At 42.6% G+C, this 24663-nt stretch overlaps 1 protein-coding gene across 4 annotated transcripts in view; it reads left to right on the plus strand.

Annotated features, from left to right (window-relative positions):
• Positions 1–7732: 7732 nt before the first annotated feature.
• GIGYF2 (GRB10 interacting GYF protein 2) overlaps positions 7733–24663 on the plus strand; it is a 140993-nt gene continuing 124062 nt past the window's right edge. For 3 of the 4 annotated variants that reach the window (XR_010918140.1, XR_010918141.1, XM_067538799.1), the window contains exon 1: positions 7734–8208. The gene's annotated coding sequence lies outside the window, so the exon portion shown is untranslated. Of the gene's footprint in view, positions 8209–24663 lie in introns of all 4 variants that reach the window. The other variant, XR_010918142.1, reaches the window with a different exon arrangement.

The following is a 24663-nucleotide window of genomic DNA, read 5'->3' on the forward strand; positions in this document are numbered from 1 at the left end:
AGGTGCCAGGTATCGGTTTTTCGACAGGAAAGTCCAGTCAAAAAGGGGACCTGGCAGTGTCTGGTCAGCACTGCTAACCAGACACTAAAAGTCTGTTTACCCACAGTAATGGGGTAACCTGCCACTAGGAGGATAGCGGGAAGAGCAGCAGACTGAGAGAACTAGCTCCAGCCTCTCAGGCAGGGAGGTAGGCACCAGCACAGGCCGCCCCAGGGGCAAGGAGAATCCTGTCCACTTCCCCCTGTGCCCTGCTATGTCCCAATTTCCTCACCTTGGCCCCTTGCTGTGGAGACTAACCCTCCCTCTGCCCCAATTTCCCCACCCCGGTCCCTAGCTCCAGGGACCAATCCCCCTGTCCAGCTGTGCCCATCACTCAACCTCACCCAAGCTCCTCACTCTGGGAATTGACCCACACCCTGTCCTGATTTCCCCAGCCACTTGCTCCAGGGACCAAACCCCTCAGCCCACCCCACTGTGCCCCAATTGTCCAAATCTCAGCCTCTCATTCCACAAACCAAGAACCCCCCCTCCACCCGGCTGTGCCCCAATTGCCCCAGGCCCCTTGCTCCAGACACCAACCCCCCTTCTCTGCCCACCATGCCGATTGCCTCCCCCCCCACCATGCCCCAATTGCATAGGCAGGCCTCATGTCAGTTCTTCCCAGACCAGCTCTGCAGGTGGCAGGACGTGCCGGGGACAGGGGAGCAAGCAACAGAGGAAGGGGAGAGAGGAGCAACTGGGGCCTGAGTGAAGAGGCAGGGCTGGGGTGGGGCCTTGGGGGAAAGAGGAGGGGCAGAGATGTCCAGTTTTCAGCAATTAGAAAGCTGGCAACTGTATGTAGGAGTACTAGGTGGAGCCATGTTGAATCTCAGCACTGCTCCTGTTGTATAAACAGATGTAAAACCTGTTTAAACAGCCAGGAGAGGTTATATGTGATTTAGGGTTTAGGATGTGCCCTGGAAAGTAGTCATATGGTGAATAATCTATTGTGGAAAGGGTGAAATCACTGGTATAAGCAGCACTGTCAAAACAAGGCCCTTTCCCAAAACATACCAGATAAAGTTAAATCTAAAATCACTCATCTTCTGGACAGGGAACTCAAGGGAGCCTTGTACAGACAGATTTTTGTTTAAAATCTTCCACCAGTAGAAGCACTAGTGTAGATTCGGCACTAATACCTTTGACCATTGTTTAGAACTGTTCTGAGCAGAGTTAGCTGATGTGGTGAAAATGTCAGTGGCCAACTGTGCCCTGTCTACACTTGTGCTCTCACCATTACTGCCATTGAGTGAGCAGCATCAGTGTTAGTATGATGGTGGGAGATTTTAACTGAAAAGCTCTGTGTACACACAGACTACAAGCAAGAGGAACTTACAGGAGTTTAGTGAAATGGATTGCTCAAAGGACCATCTGATTTGTGGGTTCTTACTCTTTTGTGGGGAAGGGTGTTTATACATACGATTCAGGGGAGTAAATCTGACTTTTAACCTTTTTGGTGTTGTCAGCATTGTATTGCAAACCTCCAGTGTTAGGATGAATTAAGGAGTAATGTGACTTCTCTTCTTTGCCCACTCAAGATTAGTTTGCAGGATTTTTAAGGGTCCCAAAATACCACCTGGACACTGCATAGCAGCATCATTTTGTGAGTCTGTCTTGTACAATAAGCAGTTAAAGGTGACAGTGGCTCCCCTAAGTAAAAAATGATTACTAACCTTTCTGTAACTGTTGTTTTTTGAGATGTGTTGCTCATATCTATTCCCATGTAGGTGTGGACGTGCTGTGTGCACCGCTGCCGGAAGCTTTTTCCTAGTGGTATGTGCCAGGTTGGCTCTGGTGCCCCCTGGAGTGGCGCCCTCATGGCACGGTATATAGACAACTGCTGCCTCACCGCCCCCTCAATTCCTTCTTTCAGTTGGTGGCTGAACACTCACTGGAACACTTCACCTCTCTTGCTCTGCAAGTAGTATCTTCAGTGGTTGTGCCTGTAATTAAGTGTAAATAGTTAGTATTGTAGTGTAAATATATTAGTTAAGATCCTGAACTTCTTCCCCACCCCTCAGGACTCTCCCCCCCAGGCTCCAGGGCATGCCTCGGTTTCAGGGCTTCAAACAGTGCATGTTCTGTACTAAGAAGATCCCAGTGAGCGACCCGCACAAGAACTGCCTGAAGTGCCTGGGAGAGGGGCACGTCCTGGCAAAGTGCAAAATCTGTAAGAAATTCAGGCTCAGGACAATAGACTGAAGTTCTTATTAACGGAGGCCGTACTTCGTTCAGCTTCGGAACGCCAACCAGACTTGGGGCCGAGCATATCTTCGGTCAGGAGCGCACTGGCTTCCATCAGGGAGCCACAAAGGAGCAAAGAGTCTTTGGCACCAAAAGCGCCCTGGCACTGTGACCCTTCCCTGATGATCAGGACATTGGCACCATCAATGTGGCACCAATTGACATCGCCGTTGCCAAGGAAGAGGTAAAAAAAGATTGACCGTGGATGCTCCTTGGTGAGGAGGAGCGCTGAGAGGGTGAGGCAAATAGTAGCCCCCTCCTAGGCATTGGTCAGCCAATCGGCACTGTTGACTCCAGCCCAACAAGGGGTACCATCGGGTCCGGTGCACATGGACTCCCTGCCAAGGCTGAGCTAAGAGGGAGATGTGACCCTGGCAGAGCCATCAATGCCAGAGGCTTATGAGGCAGTGAGGAGCCTCCTGACCATCTCGGTGCCTCCACCTTCTCTGCACCACGGCCAACAAACCTTGGCCCAACAGTGCAAGCCCACCACAAGGAGACCAACTCCTAACCTGTGCAAGCCAGCAATGATGGCGAAGCACCTGGCTGCATCTCACCCAAACTTGCACTCATGTTTAGTTTGCAGGATGTTAAAGGGTCCCAAAATACCACTTGGACACTGCGTAGCAGCATCATGTTGTGAATCTGTCTTGCACAGTAACCAGTTATAGGTGACAGTGGCTCCCCTAAGTAACTTATGTGTTCATCTTCCCCGTCTGTCTTTTGGGGCTTGACCACGGGGGTCATTTACTCAAAACTCCCAGTGAAAAGGAGGGTTGCAGTTGCTTGCCATCTCTTGTGATCTAGTGTTTTCTGAGTTGCTGCGTGGATATTGAGTATTGTCAATCACAGGTCAGATGCTTGATATCTCTATATATAGAACAAGTGCATTTTATAGTAACCAAACAGAGGCTGGTAAAATGCACATATCATCCAAATATCTTTAAAGCTCAGGTTTTATGATACTTATTTTTCTTTTCAAAGTCTGTCCTATAGGTCCCTAACTCCACTGACCTAGTAAAGTAGGCTGTCAAATTAGTTAATAAAAGGTTCCTGCCTCACTTCCCCAACCTAGGATATGTAATAGCACATACAAATTAGTTTATAGTTTCTAAAGGTTTTAATGTACATAACGATCTAAAAAACATATTAAAAGTTAGATTAGCAGGAGTGTTTGCTTTCCAAGAGCCAAATTCATACTTAGTGTAAATCTGCTATAGTCCCTGTAGTTATACCACGTGTGAATTTGGCTCCACGGACAGTCTTGTAATTTGCAATTGTCTTATGTTCTGCTTGCTTGACCATAATAGAAGTCCTAGGAGAAATCTACCAAGATATTAAAATGTAGTTTGAATTTTCCATGTAAAATTTCAGAAAAATGCTAACGTTTGCAAAGGAATATTTTTCAAATGCTCCTTTTGTGAAATTTTGCCTTGATAGTTTCACTTTTTGGGGGTTTCTCTAACTAAAAGAAAACGTCTCCACAATCTCTACACTTCTCACACCTTGGACACAGGCCACTTCTGAACTCTCAAAGTAAAATACAAAGAGTTATTCACATGATCTAACTGACTTATACCAAGAAAAGCCATTGGAACAACAATGGTACAAGGCATAGCTGCTTCTGTAGCAGAGCTGCAAGCTCCTATTCTGACAACTTGGGTTGCAATTCTCTTTTTATCCCATTCCTCTCTTGCACTGTTAATAACAAGGAGCCAGGAGAATGGAAATACAAGTTGTCAGAGAACAGACCTTATAGCTTTGCTACAGAGGCATGTGCTCCCTGTGACCAGTCTCCTGAAGTTTGTCCCTCTCTCCAATAGAAGTTGGTTCAATGAAAGATATTACTGCATTCACCTTGTCTCTCCAATTTCCTAAGGTTCATTTTAGAATGAAGCTCATTCTAAATTCATTGCTGGAATATATTTAACATATTTTTCTGTGAACTCAAAATAAGTTTGAGCAATGCACTTTTCAACTTATTGGCTCAGAAAAATGACTTGTGTTAACGATTACATCAGTGTAGGCCAGTGTTCAGTCCACAATGTCAAGTATTTATCCACCTGCAAGATCAAAGGTAAAGCCAAATGCATTTGGCTGAAATCCTGATTAGAGAATGGTTTTCTCAGCTAAAAATAGTCATTCCTTTACTGATGTAGCATAACAGCTAACAATAGATTTTAGGCTGCATCAAGTACTAATATGGTTGTTTAAAGCTATAAAGTTATATTTTTAACTGAAAAAGCCTTACCCTGAGCTCCTGATGATTTTCCATCTGGAAATGGGATTACATTTGAGATCTAGCAAGTTAATTAAATTGTACCTCAATGTCTTCCCTCCCCTGCCTCAAGCATCTGTAGTAACCTCCTTCCAGAGCCCTTCCCTACAAAGGCACCTCTTCCCAGACTCTGCAGGACTAACTACTATGAGACTTATCAATAATCAAACTCAGTGTAATACCTGTCCATGGGACCATGTTGGGTAAAAGTACACTAACATCACTGAACCATATTTTAACCAAGTAGGACATTATTCAATTTGGTTCATGAATACACTAAAATTAAAAAGCAGAGTCAAAATCTAAAATGACCTGGAAAGGACAGAGCTATAGGCAATATCAGAAGATTTGGTGTTAATAAATGGTAAGCAATATATATTCAGAAAGGAAACAAACAGCAACTGTACAGACTGAGGGAACATAGCCAACCAGTTTGCTCAGAGCATTAAAGTGAGTTTATTTTCACCCAGTCTCCTTATTACTGTCCTCATACTAAACTTTTCATGTAAGAAAGCATTTCACTTGCTACAGGAAAAGCATAGAATGAGGATCAATAGATTATTACAATTATAAAGTAAGTGGTTCATGTAAAAAAAATTAGAACCTGTGCTTAAGAACAATGAAGTTTGAGTTTGGATCTGAAGTATGAGTTTTGTAAACTAATGGGAATACTGAAGGACTTGTATAGCCTGGGTCACTATATTCTTGTCCTACCTATCTAACGGTCTACATTAACATTTAATGCAAGATATTCCTTTATCTTGTTGCATGAACAAGTTTTTGTAAATATGATTTTATGCTAGTTGGAGACTTACTAGAATACAAAACACTTTTTGGATTTTTTTTTAACTGATTACAAGGAAGTTTCACAACTGGTCATTTGGAGAGATGTAGCATCTTCCCCAAGGAGCAGTGGAAGCAAGGCTTTTCCCGTTCTGAAACTAGTTTTTGTAAATGTGTTCAGGGCCAAGGGAAGAGGGAGAAAACCTTGACAGCCTTCTATCTGGCACCTCATAAAAACTAGCTCTTACATAGGGACTATAGCGTGTAGGGTTGTAATTTTTGGAGAAATATGGTATGTAGCAGAGATGATATCTGCTGCACTACAGTGGGGTTCCCCTGCCTAAAGGTAATTGAGTTTACTTGATATATGGCTTGAACCTTCCTATAATCTCACCATTGCATCCCATGCCCTTGGACACTGTTGCTTTGATCCCACTTGGAAATCACAGAATTATAGAAGTGTAGGACTGGAAGGGAACTCAGTAGGTTATTTAGCCTGGTCCCCTGCACTCAAGACAGGATTAAGTAATAACTGGACCATTCCTGACAAATGTTTGTCTAACCTGTTCTTAAAAACCTCCAATGACTGAGATTCCACAACCTCCCTACACAATGTATTCTAGTGCTTAACCACCCTGATAGTTAGGAAGTTTTTTCTAATGTCCAACCTAAGCCTCCTTTGCTGCAATTTAAGCCCATTGCTTCTTGTCCTATCCTCAGGGGTTAAGGAAAAAAATTTTTCACTCTCCTCCTTGTAACAAACTTTTATGTACTTGAAAACTGTTGTTATGTCTACCCTCCGTTTTCTCTTCTCCACACTAAACAAATCCAACCTTTCCTCATAGGTCATGTTTTCTAGACCAGTGATTCCCAACCTGTGATCTGCAGAACCCTGGGGGTTTGCAGACTACATCTAAGGAGTCCACAAAAGACTTAGACTGAAACTGACTGAACAGAATTAAACTATTCATACAGACAATAGATTTCCAAAGGGGTCCACACCTCCATTTGAAATTTTGTAGGGGTCCACACATGAAAAAAGGTTAAGAACTACTGTTCTGGACCTTTAAATAGTTTTGTTGCTCTCCTCTGGACTTTCTCCAATTTGTCCACATCTTTCCTGAAATATGATTCCCAGAACTGGGCACAATACTCCAGTTGAGGTCTTATCAGCACAGAGTAGAATGGAAGAATTACATCTCCTGTCTTGCTTACATGCTGATACATCCCAGAATGATGATCAATGTTTTTGCAACACTACTACACTGTTGACTCATATTTACCTGGTGATCTGCTACAGTCTCCAGATACCTTTCAGCAGTACTCCTTCCAAGGCAGTCATTTCCCATTTTGTATTTGTGCCATTGATTGTACCTCCCTACCTGGAGTATTTGACATTTGTCCTTATTAAATTAGTCTATTTACTTCAGACCATTTCTCTAGTTTGTCCAGATCATTTTGAATTTTAGCCCTCTCCTCCAAAGCACTTGCAACCCTACCCCAGCTTGGTATTGTCCTCAAACTTTAAGTATACTCTGTATGCCATTATCTAAATCATTGGTGAAGATATTGAACAGAACTGATCTCTGCAGGGACCACATTTGATATGCCCTTCCAGCTTATCTGTGAACCATTGATAACTGCTCTATGGAAATGGTTGTCCAGCCAGTTATGCACCCACCTTATAGTTCGATCTAGGCTATATTTCCCTAGTTTGTTGATGAGAAGATCATGTGGGACGGTATCAAAAGCCTTAATAAAAGACAAGATATACCACATCTACTGCTTCCCCCTTATCCACGAGGCTTATTATCCTGACAAACAAAGCTATTAGGTTACATTGACATGATTTGTTCTTGACAAATCCATGTTGACCATTACTTATCACCTTATTGTCTTCTAGGTGTTTGCAAATTGCTTGCTTAATTATTTGCTCCATTACCTGTCCGGGTACTGAGATGAAGCTGATTGGTCTGTAATTCCCTAAATTATCCTTATTCCCCCTTTTTATATATATATATAGATAGATAGATAGATAGATAGGCACTATATTTGCCCTTTTCCAGTCCTCTGGACTCTCCCACATCATCTGCAAGTTTTCGAAGGTAATAGCTAATGCCTCAGGTACCTCCTCAGTCCGCTCCTTGAGTATTCTAGGATGTAGTTCATCAAGTCCTGAATAATCAAGTTGCACTTGCAGTCACCCCCAGCCTAGGTGGCAAGTGGCCTGAACACCTTGGCAGAGCAGCTGCTGCACACGAGGGACGGGGGGCTGGCTACAGGGCAGAGGGCTGAAGGCATCTAGACTACATGGTGGATTAAGGCCATTAGAGGCTGGGAGAAGGAGGATGTGGGGCAGTTGAGACCAGAAAAATGACACAGGCATAGAACAGGTGCTGTGGGCCACTTAAACCAGACACGTCCTGCGCCCTCAGCTCGACAAGGGTTTGGGCGCAGAGTAGTGCCAAGCCTGGCTGAGAGGATAGCGAGGCTGAAGGAGTAGCAAGAACGAGGCCAGCCGGGCTACCCGACACACTCCCGAAGCAACCGAGGGAAGGAAGGTTGGCAGGGACGCAGGAGGTATATGGGGCACGGAGAGGCGCGACGCGGCCTCATAGTCTTTCTGGAGGTCTCCGTGGGCTGGCACCCACCAAGGCGGGGTCTTAGGACTCCAGTGAGCGCTGGTGGGCGGATCGACAGTGAGCCGCGCGCTCAGGCCGTTCGTTCGTTCTCATCCGGGGCCGACGTGGGTAGGTGGCGCCCCATTTCACGTGACGCTGCGTGGCGGCGCGACCGCCATCTTGTGTTGTTGGGACTGAGGAGTTGCTTCGGCTGTGGGAGAGACTGTCCGTCCGGGATCGCAGGTAACTGACCCCGCTGCCTCTGGCCGGCTCTTCGGGGCGCGAGCTGCTGCCTGAACCTTTCTCCTTCCCGGCCGGGCTGTGTCCGCCCCGCAGACGGGGCCCTCCTGCGGGAACGTGCATAGGCCGTTTTGGAAGCACCGGCCTCGCCTACAGCTGCTATCCGGGGAAAGGCAGCGGGCGTAGGGTACAGAAGCTAGGGAGTCCCGCGGCTTATGAGTCGCTGAGGTTGCTTGGATTTGGCTTATGGGATACATGTAGGCCTTTCCCGGAGTCTCTGCTTTTGGTCTTTTCTCCCTTGGCGTCCGACGAGACTCCGGTGGCCTGGTTCAGTTCTCACCCTGTTGTGGCTTTGAGGGGTTGGGGCCCGGTACAAGCGGCCACTTGGCAGTATGTCCTGCGGTGGGTTGGGTGAGTGATACTGGGCCGGAGCTTGTCAGGCAGCTGCAGGATTTCTCGGTTCACGCCCGGGCTGCCGCCTGCGGTCCCGTCTCATTTCCTTCTTACACTAACTCCTGTGAACTCTCCTCTCCCACCCCGGGACCCTGTCCTGTGTCTTGGACGGGCCGTGGGCAGGTTCCGTTCGCCCTGATGCCGCTCTCCGCTGAGCATGCCTGGCCTTGTCATATTGCAGACACTAGGAGAGAAGAGCTGGTTCAGGACTGAGGCTTTCCCCTCAATGAGCTGGATGTTAAGGGGAGTAATGATCAGCAGTGTGTGACCGTGGAGGCCTTGGCAGGCTGAAGAGCCACTTGATCAGGATCATGTACGTTTGGTATTGATCCACGACAAGTAGTATCAGTGTCAGCAAAACACTCTCAGCACTTTCAGACGTGCATAGCTACAATTTAAATCAAGTTAGACGTCAAGGAGATGACTATAGATTGACATATTTGGAGTAAAAAAACCCAAACATATTCTTCTATGCTAATTACTCCCACATGATTGTCTTGTTTTGTTGTTGTTACTTTTGCCATTGTTTTTGTTGTCTGTATTTTGTTCTCTAAATTTTATTTCTGACTTTTGTTTGTTGTATTTTTAATTTAATCATTTTTGGCTCACCGTCCTTCGCTTTCTCGCTTCAAGAGCTGTCTTTTTGAAAAGTGTAGATCGATTGGTTTCCTTTTAAACAATTCAGTTTATTGTTTTTGGCCTACTAACTTTTTATTAAAGATAAACATGTTGTCTTTTGAGCATGTCTTTGAGTAGAATATGTAATAATTGCACAGTATTATAATCTGGATCCCTTTGACACAAAAAGTTATAGGAGTCAACAAAAGCTTTCTCTCTCCTGGCATTTATTGAACTCTCCTATTGCTACCAACTCTATTGGTGCTAGGGATGGTAGGAGCACTAGTATAGACAAAGCATTTGTGTTCTTTCCGTTAAGTTGTCTAAACCTTCTTTGATCAGAGTTAGTTGATGCTGTGGTAAAAAGCCTGTGCCGGTCAATACTAATAGTACAACCTATGGAGATGCAACAGTGGGAGAATTTAAAAAATAAAAAGGTAGTGTAGACACGCTGACCCAGTGAGGTAACTGGTGTCAGAGCTCTTGTGTCACAGAGTGGATTCTTCATTGAGCATGGACAAAATGCAAGATACTTCATCATGGTTAACTATTAAATAGGTCCAAAGTAGGGGTACCATCAACTGAAGTAGTATGTAACACTAAAAATTTATAGTAGTCATAGCAAGACTTGGAAGCTTGTTGACTCCACTGCTGTCTGAAGGCTTAATATCGCTCTTCAGTTCTTTGACAAAGTTGTAAAATATTTGTTAATCATTTCAGGAGCTGGACAGGGGTCCCATGTTGTAGGTATGCTTGCACAAAGATTACATCCTCTGTTACCATGTTTGTTGCACAGCCTTTTTTGAACAACTGTTCTCCAGTGCCTCTATTTTCAGCTAATATAGATATATAAAATATAGACTATTTATCTTGCTATCTTGGTTTACTATTCATCCTTTGAAAATACAACATTGAGACCTGTGTAACAAACATCAGTAAAATAATTTCTCAAATACCTTGAACATCCCTTCTTATTGCCAGTAAAATAGCATTCAGCAAAGGGCATAGAAGTACGTTAAAAAGATTAGTTTTTTCTCTTAAATGTACAAAAAATTTGCAGGAACAACAGCTTGAAAAATCAGCCTTTTCTATGAAAAGATGTACTAAATCCACCACCTCAAGGCAGTAGCTAGGTCAATAGAAGAATTCTTCTGTCAACCCAGCTGCATTTACAGTGGAGGTTAGGTCAGCATATGTTGTGCAGGGTGTGAAATTTTTTACAGTCCTGATTGAGGTTTCTAGGTTGACTTAAGTTTTAGCTGTAGACCTGGCATCAGTTAGAAGCGATCTGCAAAGGGTAGTTGGGGGAGGCACCTGCTGTGGTGTTTTATTTCTTGTTTTTCTTCTTTAATGTATTAAGGCCTGAAATTCTGTTTAGATTTTCTACTTGTGTTTAACATTTGAAATATAAAAAATATTAAATGTTGTCTTCCTTACTTTTGCTGGAGTTCTCCTTGGAAGTCCAAATAACTGACATGGGAGTTTTCTTCCCCTGTAATTGAAATGTTTCAAATCTCGGCTCCAAACTATTCCTTCAAGCAGTTGAGTTAACTCGTTGTTAACAAACAGTCCCATAGTTTTTAAACAGTCTGATTTAAAAAATCACTTTAGTCCCAGTTGCTCAGAATTCTCTTCCTTGGCTTTTGTGATATCATGCTCATACTAGCTTTCCATTATTTCTGTTCAAGAAAAAATTGGGATAAATGATACTTGAATCTTAAATGTAAAACAAGAGGAGGACAGAAAGCTTAAACAAGAATTTTCAAGTTTGCTTTTTGGCTATACTTAAAGGAAATAGGTTGTAACCAAGAAGAGTTAGTGATGTTTAATTGTAATGGTTATAATGTATATGTGAGCAGTGGGCCCTCTTGTGGTTGGCTGCATATTAAAAAGAACATAGGGTTCTGCTATACCAGTGGTTCCCAACCTTTCTGGCTTGAGGGCCACAGATATCATTTTTACAACCCTGAAGGGCCACCAATCTCTGCCAGCAGGGCTTCCCCCCTCCACTCCCCCCCCCCCCACTGCAGCCAGACAGAAGGAGTTCAGTGAGGAGGCTGCCTCCTTGCTGATCTCCTGTCACGTTGGCTGCAACAGGGAAACCACACGCATCCTCTAGCCCTGGGCACTCCACTTGGGTCTCTAGGCAGTGGCTCCCTTCTGCAGCTAGGGGGATGGAAGTTCAGTGCTCCCTTCCCTCTGGCTCCACCAGGGACCCCAGTGCCTATGGAGGTAGGCAGAGTGCTTTGCCCTGCTACAGTGAATCTCCCATCCCCTTGGCTGCAGCAAGGAGCTTGCACCAGTCTTTTAGTCCCAGCAGGAGGGGAGCCACTGGCCACTTAGAAAGCCTCTGGGCCACTTTTGGCACCCAGGCCACAGGTTGGTAACCTTTGTGCTGTACTTATACTGTAAATCACTTTATTAGCACTAGTGGTAGTGGCAGGGTGTGAAGATAAAGAATCAGGGTCTCAATCCCAGCTTTACAAGTTTGTGTGGCTTTCTTTGTAACTTCGTTTGTAGCAGTGTATTTGTTACAGAATGGTATCCAATTGTCTCTTTCTCAGAATATGAAGAAACTTTGTCAAGTCCTTTTTGAATTACAGGTAACTAAAAATTCCCTGAACATGGAAGCCACTCAGCTGTAGCTCCTTAGTTATGGTGATAAGTAGGGAGTCTTTATAAATCCTATATTTATTTTACTTATACTTTTGCACAGAAAGTATTTTTATATTACAGGGGATTTTTGGAGAGTTTGAGAGCAAGTGGTGAAAACAAATTATGGATGCTTTTTTAAAAACTGCTTTATTTTAAAATTTTAAATACAGTTTAAATTATTTAAAGTGCTTATTTGCAGAAATCAGCCTTAATGTTTGACATAGCTGCCCATGGTGTGTAATACCTGCGTGGCCCAACAACTGCTTTATAAAGTTTATGCATGTCAAGGAGAAATGGGAATCCTGCAGATTGTTTTATAGAGCAGTGTCAGGCAATGGAAATGGGGAGCCTACAGAGGTCAAAGCATTGCAGGGCAAGGATGGACAGGGGTGCTAAGGGACCCTGTGGAACTGATGAGCTCTGCAGGACAGTTGGCTGTGTGAGCCAGAATTCTGCAATGCTGCTATCTTAGGTAGTTATATTGCCCCTGTGACTGTAGCATCTGAGTTTCTGTGTTTTATTGGAATTATACCAATAAACACCAGTGGAAGGCAGAGAAAGTACTATTATCCCCATTTTACACATGTGAGCTGAGGCACAGAGAAACTGTGACTTGCCCAGGCTCATACAGGAAGTCTGTGATGGAGCAAGGAATTTAACCCAAGTTTCCCAAGCTCTATGCTAGTGCCTTAGCTACTGGACCGCCCTTCTTCTGTAATTCATAATCTTTGTAAGGTAATGTGAAGTAGAGGGAGCCAAGGACCCCATGCAGCTCCTAAGAGGTGCATTGTCCGTTTGAGTGTGGAGAGCTGTGGACCCTGCGGAGCTCTTCAAAGCCATGGAGCTTTTGAGGCTTTTTGTTTTAAAATGCTTACTAAAATTAAGTTAGGGTTGCTACAATGTATGTATGCTAAGGAGTGTTACAGTTTAACATACCTCTCCCCGCCTCGGTTTAAAAAAGATGATAATGAACAGTTTAGAAAGGTAGTTAAATATACAAGGGTATTCACTGTTCATACAATCTTTTAAGTGTACTTATCTTTAAAACATCAGATTGTATATTCTAAAATCCTTTGAGTCATTGTAAACTTGAAATGTATTCAGTTTTTAAAAATGAATTAAATGTAGTTTCAGGTACAGTCCTGTTTCTGAGTCCCCCTGCCAGTTGTTACGAGTTTACAACCATATAATCGTATTTTCAATATGGTTTTTCTCTCCCTGAACTGTGCCAAAAATCCACACAAACATGCAGAACTCATAGACACTAAGGTCAGAAGGGACTAATATGATCATCTAGTCTGACCTTCTGCACAATGCAGGACACAGAACCTCACCCACCCACTCCTGTAATAAACCTCTAACCTATGACTGAGTTAGTAAAGTCCTCAAATCATGGTATAAAGACTTCAAGGCACAGAGAATCTGCCAGCAAGTGAGCTGTGCCCCAATGCTCCAGAGGAAGGTGACCCCCTCCTTTCTTCCCCAAGCCTTTGCCAGTCTGCCCTGAGGGAAAATTCCTTCCCGACCCCAAATATGGCGATCAGTTAAACCCTGAGCATATGGGTAAGACTCATCAGCTAGACACCCAAGAAAGAATTCTCTGTAATTACTCAGAACCCACCTCATCTAATGTTCCTTTACATGCTATTGGCATATCTACTACTAGCAGTCAAAGATCAGTCAATTGCCAAACTAGGCTGTCCCATCATACCATCCCCTCCATAAATTTATCAAGCTGTTTTGAAGCCAGCTAGGTTTTTTGACCCCACTGCTCCCCTTGGAAGGCTATTCCAGAACTTCACTCCTCTGATGGTTAGAAATCTGTGTCTAATTTCAAGTCTAAACTTCCTTAGGGCCAGTTTATATCCATTAGTTCTTGTCCCCACATTGGGGCTCAACTTAAATAATTCCTCTCCCTCCCTGGTATTTATCCCTCTGATGTATTTATAGAGAGCAATCATATCTTCCCCTCAATCTTCTTTATGTCAGGCTAAACAAGCCAAGCTCTTTGAGTCTCCTCTCATAAGGCAGGTTTTCCATTCCACAGATCATCTTAGTAGCCTTTCTCTGCACCTGTTCCAGTTTGAATTCATCTTTCTTAAACATGTGGGACCAGAACTGTACACAGTATTGCAGATGAGGTCTCACCAGCGCCTTGTATAATGGTACTAACACCTCCCTATTTCAACTGGAAATACCTTGTCTGATGCGTCCAAGGACCTCACTAGCTTTTTTCGCTGCCACATCACATTGGAGGCTCATAGTCATCCTGTGATGAACTAATACGCCCAGGTCCCTCTCCTCCTCTGTCCCTTCCAACTGATGCGTCCCCAGCTTATAGCAGAAATTCTTATTAGTCCCTAAATGCATGACCTTTCACTTTCCACTATTAAATTTCATCCTATTTCTATTACTCTAGTTTATAAGATCATCCAGATCCTCCTGAATGATATCCCGATCCTTCTCTGTATCGGGAATGTCTCCCAACTTTGTGTCATCGCAAGCTTGATTAGTGCATTCCCACTTTTTGTGCCAAGGTTGGTAGTAAAAAGGTTAAATAAGATTGGTCCTAAGACCGATCCCTGAGGAACTCCACTAGTAATCTCTCTCCAGCCTGACAGTTCACCTTTCAGTATGGCATGTTGTAGTCTTCCCTTTAACCAGTTCTTTATCCACCTTCAATTTTCATATTAATCCCCATTTTTTCCAATTTAACTAATAATTCCCCATGTGGAACCATATTAAATGCCTTACTGAAATCTAGATAAATTAGATCCACTGCATTCCCTTTATCTAAAAAATCTGTTATCTTCTCCAAAAAGGAGATCAGGTTGGTCTGGAACAAACTACCTTTTGTTAAAGCCATGTTGTATTTTATCCCAATTAATGTTAACCTCTATGTCCTTAATTACTTTCTCTTTCAAAATTTTTTCCAAGACTTTGCATACTACTGAGATCAAACTAACAGGCCTGTAGTTACCCAGATCACTTTTTTTCCTTTTCTTAAAAATAGGAACTATGTTAGCAATTCTTCGGTCATACGGTACAGCCCCTGAGTTTACAGATTGTTTAAAAATCCTTGCTAATGGACTTGCAATTTCATGTGCTAATTCCTTTAGTATTCTTGGATGGAAATTATTTTCTCTGCCCCCTCTTTCCCTCCCCACTCCAATTTGGTCCTGTTAAGCTGTTTGAGTTTGGCTTCTGCCTTGGATGTGATAATTTCTACCTAAATATCCTCATTCCCATTAGCCACCTTGCCACTATCCCCAAGATCATCTTTAGTCTCATTAAAAACGGAGGCAAAGTATTTGTTTAGATATTTGGCTATGCCTAGATTATCTTTAACTTCCACCTCCATCTTCAGTGCTTAGTGGTCCCACACCTTCTTTCTTGGTTTTCTTACTATTTATATGGCTATAGAACCTTTTACTGTTGGTTTTAGTTCCCTTTGCAAGGTCCAACTCTACTTGGCTTTTGGTCTTTCTCTCTTTCTCTCTACATGTTCTGGCCTCCAAGAGGTAGCTTTCCATGCTGATCCTTCCCATCTTCCACTCGTTGTAGGCTTTCTGCTTTCTCTTAATCACTCATCTGAGATGCTTACTCATCCAGTTTGGTCTACAACTCTTGCCTATGAATTTTTTTCCCTTCCTTGGGGTGCAGGTTTCAGATAATTCCTACAACTTTGACTTGAAGTAATTCCAAGCCTTCCCCACCTTTAGATTAATGAATTCTTAAGTCCAGTCCACTTCCCCAACTAATTCCCTTAACTTTTTAAAGTTAGCCCTTTTGAAGTCAGACCCTAGTCACAAAAATATATTTGTTTATCCTTCCATTTAGTTTGAATTGAATTAGCTCATGGACGCTGGAACCAAGTTTTCCCCTACAACCAGATCTTCTATGAGGTCCTCACTACTCACCAATACTAAATCTAAAATGGCATCTCCTCTTGTTGGTTCGTTGGTGAAGGAATCCATCAGCTATCACATCCAGGAAATCTGGGCCCTGTTACTACTATTAGCACTTGTCCTCCAGTCTGTATCTAGGACGTTAAAGTCTCCCATAATCTCACAGTTCCCACTAGTATTTACTTCATTAAAAGCCTTAAAGAGGTTTTTATCCATGTCCAAATCAGATCCCGGTGATCTGTAGTGCACCCCACGCACTATCCCAGGGGAAACTCTAGTTGTTTTCTTCCCCAGACAGACTCTCTTATCAATTCCATCACTTCAAATTTCTTTACAGTCTACCTCATCATTAATATACAATGCTACTCCACCACCTTTGCCTTTATATCTGTCTTTCCTAAACAGCACATACCCTTCAATACTTGTACACCAGTCGTGACTACTATTCCACCATGTTTCTGTTATCCCTATAACATCTGGTTTCACTTCCTGTACCAGTAGCTCTGATTCCTCCATTTTGTTACCCAGAGTCCTCGCATTAGCATACAAAATCTTAATTTTTGCTGTTTGGCTTCACTCATGTTCCTTACCTGATTTGGCGCAGTCATTCTAGTGCCAGTATTGCCTATTAGACTGGTATCTACACTACCCTTCCTTCTAATGGCTATTCTGCTCCCCACTTCTGTATCCTTTCTTACTTCATTTCCTTCCTCTCAGTGCTAAAATCCGGCATGGAGATTACCTGGGCATCTACCAGCTGTCTCCTCCAACTACCTAGTTTAAAGCTCTCTTAACCAGTTATGCCAACTTCCATCCTAGAAATGCATTTCCCTCCCTACTCAGGTGAAATCCATCCCAAGACAGCTGTCTTCTGTCCATGAATGCCTCCCAGTGACCATACATCCCAAAGCCCTCCTTATAGCACCACTGCTTGAGCCATCCGTTGATCATCAGAATCTTGTCATGCCTTTGTTGTCCTCCTTTAGGGTCAGGCAGAATCCCACTGAAGATCACCAGATCCTCGATTTCCTTATGTCTTCCCCAACTACCATAGTCTCCTTTGATATGTTCCGGTGAGAATCTAGCCATATCATTTATACCCACATGAAGGACCATCAGTGGATTCTTTCCCGTTCCCGTTAGGATCCTCTTCAGCCTCAGGTCTTAGCACCCAGCAGACAGCACACGCTTTTGTTCTTCGGATCAGCTCTGGTTACAATCCTGTCTGTTCTCAGTCGGGAGTCCCCAGTCATGTAGACCTGGCTTTTCCTGGTAACGGTGCGATTCTCCGGCCTTATCCCCTGTTCTTTCTGGCTGCAACTCATCTTGTCTACTATTCTCCTTTGCAATCCTCTGCAACCATTCCTGTATCCTCCTTGGGCTCTCCATTGGCTCATCCACCCTTTGTATAGGACTAGCTGCTCTTCTCTACTTCTTGCCCTACCACCTTCAGCAACCACCTGCTGTGCCCCTTCTTCATTTTACAACTCCGCAAACCTGTTTCTGAGCTCTATTTCTTCTTCACTAGCCCGTCTTTTCCTCTGCTGGGTTCTCGCAGTCACATTCTTCCACTGGCCACTTTCTCAGCCAGCATTCTCCGCTCACAGTTCGTTGGTCCTGCTTCCATCTTCAGGTTTTTCCCTTCAGCCTCCTCATTCCTTTACTCCATCATCTGCTCGAACACCCTTGTAAACTCAACCAGAGTTTCCACCTGCATCTCCAACCCTCAAATCTTCTCTTCCATCAGCTCTATGAAACGGCACTTGATACAAACAAAGCTCTTTTGAGGTACCCTCTCCAGGATCATGTTCATTCTGCAGTTTCCATATCCAGTCATCTTCTTTGTCTTTTCCACTCCTTGAGTAACTACCACTACCGCCTCTGTATCTGTAATCACCTTTCCCCCAGTTCCTGTCAGTGAGAGAGACAAAAACAAAAAACCCCACCAAAACAATGTCCAACGAGCACCCCAGCAATCCCAGAACACCACATATTCCCACTCAAACACCCCTGTTTTCAGCTGTTTGCTGGCTCCTCTGCCACTGCAGCTGACTAATTATAGTGAAAATATTAAATTGACTGTATGGAAAATGTTGTCAAATGCACCAAGTAAACAGGTGAAACAGACTATACATAAATGTTATAAAATAAAATTAAGGCTTTTTTCTCTTTATATATAAGTGCTATTTGGGGTGTTTTGTTTTTTAAAGGTAGGCAAAATATTTTTCACTCTTTTGAAAAAGTTTTATTTCATGATTTGATCTTTTAACTCTGTTCTCATATCATCCAACGGGGAAACACTTGTGTCATAGCAATGAACCACAACTTGAAACACTTCTTAAATCTCTGACTGCAAATGAAAATGTCATACATTGTAAAGATATGTTGATTCCTCTTTCTCCATGTGGTAAATAATGTTTGAATGGATTGTTGAGATTTTTGGTCAGCATGTGTGGAGTGAATTTAGATGAAGGTAGATTTATAGTGAGTATCTAGAAGATAGCGAGCATCTCTAGCGTAAATAAAAATAACATAAGAATTCTATTATATTGGGAGTGTGGATGGGTTTTCTGCCTCGTAGAATGGGGAGAATGTGTGGGGAAGATATTTCTGGATTATATGAAGACTAAAGTGATATGTTCTGGTCTCGTGACCTACTTGTGGGTAGTTGAAATGGGATAAGGTTGAACTTTGGTTTATATGTGAGATATAGGTGGTAAGAGGTATTACTAGCTTGTAATTGGTGGTTGAACCATTGTCTTAGCCATGTGTGGTGAGTGGAGAGCTTGTAGCACATATTGGAAACTAGTGCTGTAAGATGAGGGAATATAAGAGATTTCTTATTTATAGGTGGAAGCTGAACAGGGAAGCTGGTTTTTGTCTGTTGGTAAAAGGAGACTCCCCTGTTACTAGCCAGTCACACCAACATCTTGCTTCTTACCTTCTTATATGACAGCCATACTGGCATGTTTCAAAGCAGCTCCTTTGTGGAAAGAAGACTTTGTAGTAAATTCTACATGGGAGAGTTCTTGAAGAAACACTTTTCCAATGAAAATCTAGAAATGCTTTATCACTCTGAATATCTATTTTCTAAAGATTTTATGTTTACTACCGGGGTCATGGAAAATCTTGTGAAGTGGGGAAAAATAATTGAAAATCATAAAACATGTATTGCTGTATGAGGCCCACAGAAGTCTGCTTAGATAAATTAATGTGAAAATGATGGTTCGTTCAGTGAATCACTTTATTTGTGTGCCTTGACTTCATGTTTTGAAATGTTATACATTCTCCTGGATTTGAATGTATGTGTTTTGTAGCAGTTACAGCAGCATGTGATAGCTGGAAGGGAGGTACTGTATAGTTTCTACCTGAGGAGCAGATAGTGGCAGTGCTAGTTAGATAAGATGGCTTAGTTTGCAATGTGCTGACATGGCATTGTAATATGTGTCATGTTAGTGGAATTGCTGGAGAAGAGCAAGATATATCTACCAGTGGCAGTGGTGGGGGCCTGGAGCTGCAACTGTCCCTCCCCCATGGCAGTGGGACTGGAGCTGTAGTTTGTCATCCTCCCCAGTGGCAGCGGCAGGGGGGGCTGGAGCTGGAGCTTTCCGCCCCCCAGCAGTGATGGGGACGAACTGGAGCTGTGTACCCAATCCACCGCCGGTGGCAGCAGTAGAGGCTGGAACTGTCATCCCCCCTGCAGCAGAGCTTGAGCTGTCATTCTGTCCCGCCACCTCAGGGCTCTGGTGGTCAGTGTCTGTTTCTTCTCTCTTCCCCGCCCCCCCTCCTCCCCCAAACAAAAAAACAAAACCAAAAAAAAAAAAACTGTTACTAAAAGTCACAGACGGGTTGCAGGCCTCTGAGTTTTTGTTTATTGCCTGTGACCTGTCTGTGACTTTTACTAAAAACAATCATGACAAAAATCTTAATCTTCACCGTTACCCTTAAAACTTCATGGTAGACTATCATGGATGAAAAAAGCTTGTTGAGTAGAAGGCTGCCACTGGTTCCAGTTGGTGTATGTAAGCAATGCACACTTTTTGTAAGATTATCTGCCCATCTCCTGAAGAAAACACCTGTAGTTCCTGCTGACTTGCCATGATTGCCTTCACAACCTCCTTTTGCAGTGGCTGTACATGCACTCACATCCAGTTCTCCTGTCCCAGTGCTGATCTCGGATTTACAATGGCATATCAGGGCTGCCACCTGTGTCCTTGCAGAGTGACAGCACCTGGGGTAGAGACAGGCATGCTGATGAATTTCAGAAGCCCTAACTTACGTTCATCTCTTTGCACCTGGAACACAGATTCTGGATTAGGTTTAACAGGCTTCTGACTGGAATGACCAGAGTGGCTTCCACAATGCAGGAATTGGTTCACCCAGCTTTCACTGCAGAGTAGTGTGACTGCAGGATAGTGATGCAGACAACACGTGGTCAAGGAGTGCATGATTAGAAGATCGGGAGGATCAACTACAGTATGTTGCTACCCTTGACAATGCAGCAATTAGAGGCGTGAATCATCTAGGTATCGATGTGATCCATATGAAAGAAAACTAACTTTGTTTATATCTTTTATAGTCAGGAATGGTCAGATGAGTAGTTTTGACTGTATCAATTGCAAGGACAGGAAGGCTGTAAGAGCCAGTCACTTTCTTGTGCCAGAAAGAGAACTACATTCAGGGTCAAGATCTTGAAGTATGCCATCTCTACATAGTAAACTCTCTGACTTTTATCTGGATGTTGTTTCTAATCCTTGAGCTGTGGAGACCCGCTCAATCGATCCTGGAGTTGCTGTACGGTCAACTCCATTAATCCACCCCCTTGAAAGAAGTAAGGCTGCGTCGACTGTAGGGCGTCTCCCATCGACGCAGTGCAGTAGAGACGTTGCGGTATGGCAACGTAAGTAAGTCGATGGGAGATATGCAAGCTATATTACGTAGCTTGAGTATCTCCCGTGAACCGCTGGTGGCAGTAGACCAGGCTTCATACCTGGGTGCTGATGAACTGAGTTAACTCTGCAGTGAAAATGTACTCAAACTAACTGAATCCAAGAGTATGCTCTGGTTCTCTCTGAAACACTTACAAAAACACTTTGGGGCAGGTATTCTGTTGTAAATTGTCCTACCTCCATTGGGGAGCTAGGACAATCTGAGGATCTACCCCATTGTTTCTTACTCAGTTCCAAAATGAATCCCTCTGTACATAAGAGCCCGATGTAACACTGAAGTAAATGGAACAGCCCCATTGACTTGGTTGACCTGTGTCAGGCCCTAGATGACAAAACTTAAATCATATTTTGCCTCTTGATTGTGAACTTACTAAAATAAACATTTTGTAGCCTACCTGAAGTGAAGATTTACAATGAAATTTAACCATAAAAACAACTTCTGAGCCCAGGTTTTTACCTGGTAACATAGAATTAAAACACTTTAAGGCTTAACATTATTGGATTACATTTTCTTTACACTCAGAAGATGGCTTTTTGATTTGCAAAGCAAGCTGCTGGAAAAGTAATCAAGTCTTCCTTTATCAATTCCTCTAGCTGGTGGTGATGAGATTACTCCTTTTTTGATCTTGTGAATAGAAACTTATAATTGTACTGTAAACTGCAGTGTTTGCCAGGAAAGTGGGCGTTAGTCACTTGCTTGTGCATAGGATTGGCCCTGCATACAGCCTAGCCTGTCTGTGTAAAAGTTGCCGCTGTGCAGATTCTCTAGTAAGCAGCCAATACTGTTTTGTGGTGGATCCTCTATTATAAGTGCACAGAGATTCATGGAGAAGGCTTTTTTTCCCTGGATCAGAGGTGAAGGGTAGCTAGCTAGATTTTTATTTTCCTTTGTACTTTTAAAAAGGGTTTGCTCTCTGGGTTTGGCTGACATTGATTATTATGCATGCTAGGGAGGTCAAAGAAGTATGTGACAATCTGGACAGCTGAATTGCTGTGTCTCCTGAGTTCTCCAGCCTGGGATGCCTTTTATACTCCTATATTGGTGAACTGCTACACCTGGGCCAGTTAACACACAGCCTCCAGCATTTAACTTGTCCTCCGCTATACAGTATTGAGTGCTATTAGCTAGCCACTCATGAATTACACTTCAGAAGAACACCAGTAGTTACTCTAGTCCCAGACTTCCCCCAAAAATATGCATCTTGTACTGCCCAGCATTTAGCTGAACAATGAAAGCTCTTATAAAGTCCATCATTTCATCAATGGAAAAGCACCAGTTTTATCCCCAATGGAGTCTCCCACATATTTTAATCCAAACACACTGGTTAGATAAAACAATGAAACAAGTTTATTAGCTACAGAAAGAAAAGAGATTTTTAAGTGACTACAGTTAATGAGACATAAAGGTCAGGATTGGTTACGGAAAAAATAAAAGATAAAACGCAACTGACATTTAACTTAGCAAAGTAAAATGGATTCAAAGTAAATATCTTTCTCACCAGATGCTTTGCAGTCTGCTGGCTGAGGGCAGGTCTACATTAAAGTGCTACATCGGTGCAGCTGCACCGCTGTAGCGCGTCTGGGGAAGATTCTGTATGCCAATGGGAAAGTGCTCTTGTATTGGCATAATTATTCCATCTCTGTGAGAGGTGGAAGCTATGTGGGTGGGAGAGCGTCTTCTGCTGATACAGCGCTGGTGTGGACAGCACTTAGGTCACTGTAACTTCCGTCACTCAGAGGGGTGTTTTTTTCACACCCCTGACTGATGTAAATTAGATTAATTTAAACAGTAATGTAGACCTGCCCTGAGTTTTTTGTTTTTTTTTTCCAGCCAGGACTCCCCCTTCCTCCACTCCCCAAGTTCAGTTCTTTAAGGGTCGTTGATGTCATGAGCAGAGATGAAGGAGGAGAGTGAAGTCAAGCATTTTTCTGCCCTCTTTATAATTCAAGTTCTTGTGCTAGAAACATTCTTGCTGAGTCATGGTGAGAGTCTTTTGTGGACATAAGGTTTGAACCGTCCTTGTGGTGACATGTACATTTCTTGTTCATGCCTTCCCCTGCCAGAAATGGCCACTTAAGCAAGTGATAATCCATTAACACCTGGATGGGGTGCCAGTGTGTCACTCTCTCTCTGAAAAGTGGTTTGGGCCTTTTTTTCTAACTTGGCGTATATTACAGCAATGTTATGCAATAAAATCTTAAACTTTACATACAATGTTGATGCATGCATTTTACTTCAACAATAATGTTCAGCAGATTGTTTTCAAATGATACCTCACCAAGCATACTTTGTCCAAAATTTGTCATGTTTCTGTAAAAGTTTTGAACCTAATGGTATAAACTGTTACACTATATTACTATTAGTCTGAGATGTGGGGCTTCAGATATTTGCATAATTGTTTTTTTTAACCCACTTAACTATGATGTGGGTTTATCACCTGTTGTGTCACAAACCACCAGAGTTAAAGAAGATGAATTCTTTGTGCCATTTAAAACTAGTGATTTCACTTCACTTGAAACATTATAACACACAGTAACTATTGTTATTGGTGGTGCAGGTAGGTAGCAACAGCTATATATTTTCCATTATAAGACTGTGGTTTTAGTTGCTTATAACTTTGCCAAACTTAAATAATTTTGGCTGAATTTTTCTTGCTAAATGTCAGCCTAAAGCACATTTTTTTTAAAAAAAAGTTCAGTTAAAACAGTTTAGCCATTTCTGAGAATGATGGTAGGGAAATATATGTTTTGCCCATGTTTTTTAAAAAAAAAATCTTAAATCCATTTAACTGAGAAGGTCTGGCGTCTCTAGGCTTTGGAGCAAGGGCTTAAAATTTTATAGGGTGCTTGCCCTGGTATCAGGATTTCTTTTTATCTTCATCATTCAATGTAAGACCCCATGCATTTTTTACTGTACACCAAACCCTGCATTAAATACAGCGTTATTAATAGTATCTTAGTTCTTTACACACAATAATGAATTTATCTCAATACCCCCATGAGGTAAGATGGTTGTATTATCTCTACTGTACAAATGGAGAACTTAGGCACAAAGATTAAAGCCCAAATTATCAAGTAACTTTGGGTGCCCAGTTTGAGAAGCCTAGGACCTGACTTTTCAAACTCCTTGGCATTTTACGGCACATATGTTTAGAGCCCAGCTTCCACTGACCTTACAGTTGGGTGTGTTCTGTACATCAGACTACAAGTGTCTCAAGCTGATTACTCAGAAAATCATCACCACAGAGTGGTCACCTGTGGAAACTTTGATTTATGTGACTTGCCTACCATCACATAGGAACTCTATGGCACAGGATGGGATAAAACCAAATTCTCTAAGGCAGCATTCATATACCATAACCAGAAGACCATCCTTTCACTTCCTACAGTTAATGTAATTTCCTGATTTTCTTTTGAAAAACTTAAATTGAAAAAACAAAAATATCATGTGGAACCATGATGACCTTAACATGGATGGTCATCTGCAGATGCACAGCCCAGTCCTCTACGACTTGAGTGAATCGAGTACAGACCTTGAAATTGATTGGATAAATTAGAAAACAGTATTGAAACATTATGTGATCATGTGATTAAACTGTATCCTCTGTATGCACAAGTGGAATGAATTAAGATTGCACTGGCAGCTTTAATTCTAACATTTGCAAACTTTTGAGCACATGACTTTGCAATCTTAATTTTCTTTTAATGTCATCATTTTAATGTAATATCTCTTTCCTTACATTTTGTTCTTTACTACCTTCCCTATATTTTTTCTCATTTCTCCCCAAATTAATCTTTCAATATCCTTTTCTAATTTATCCCATAAATTTCAATACCTTGTTCACTGAATCTCACCTCCTCTCCCCACCTTACCT

Source organism: Emydura macquarii, unplaced genomic scaffold (genome assembly GCF_026122565.2).
Source record: "Emydura macquarii macquarii isolate MOO-44397 ecotype Brisbane River unplaced genomic scaffold, CSIRO-AGI_Emac_v2 contig_499, whole genome shotgun sequence".
Taxonomy (NCBI): domain Eukaryota; kingdom Metazoa; phylum Chordata; order Testudines; family Chelidae; genus Emydura; species Emydura macquarii.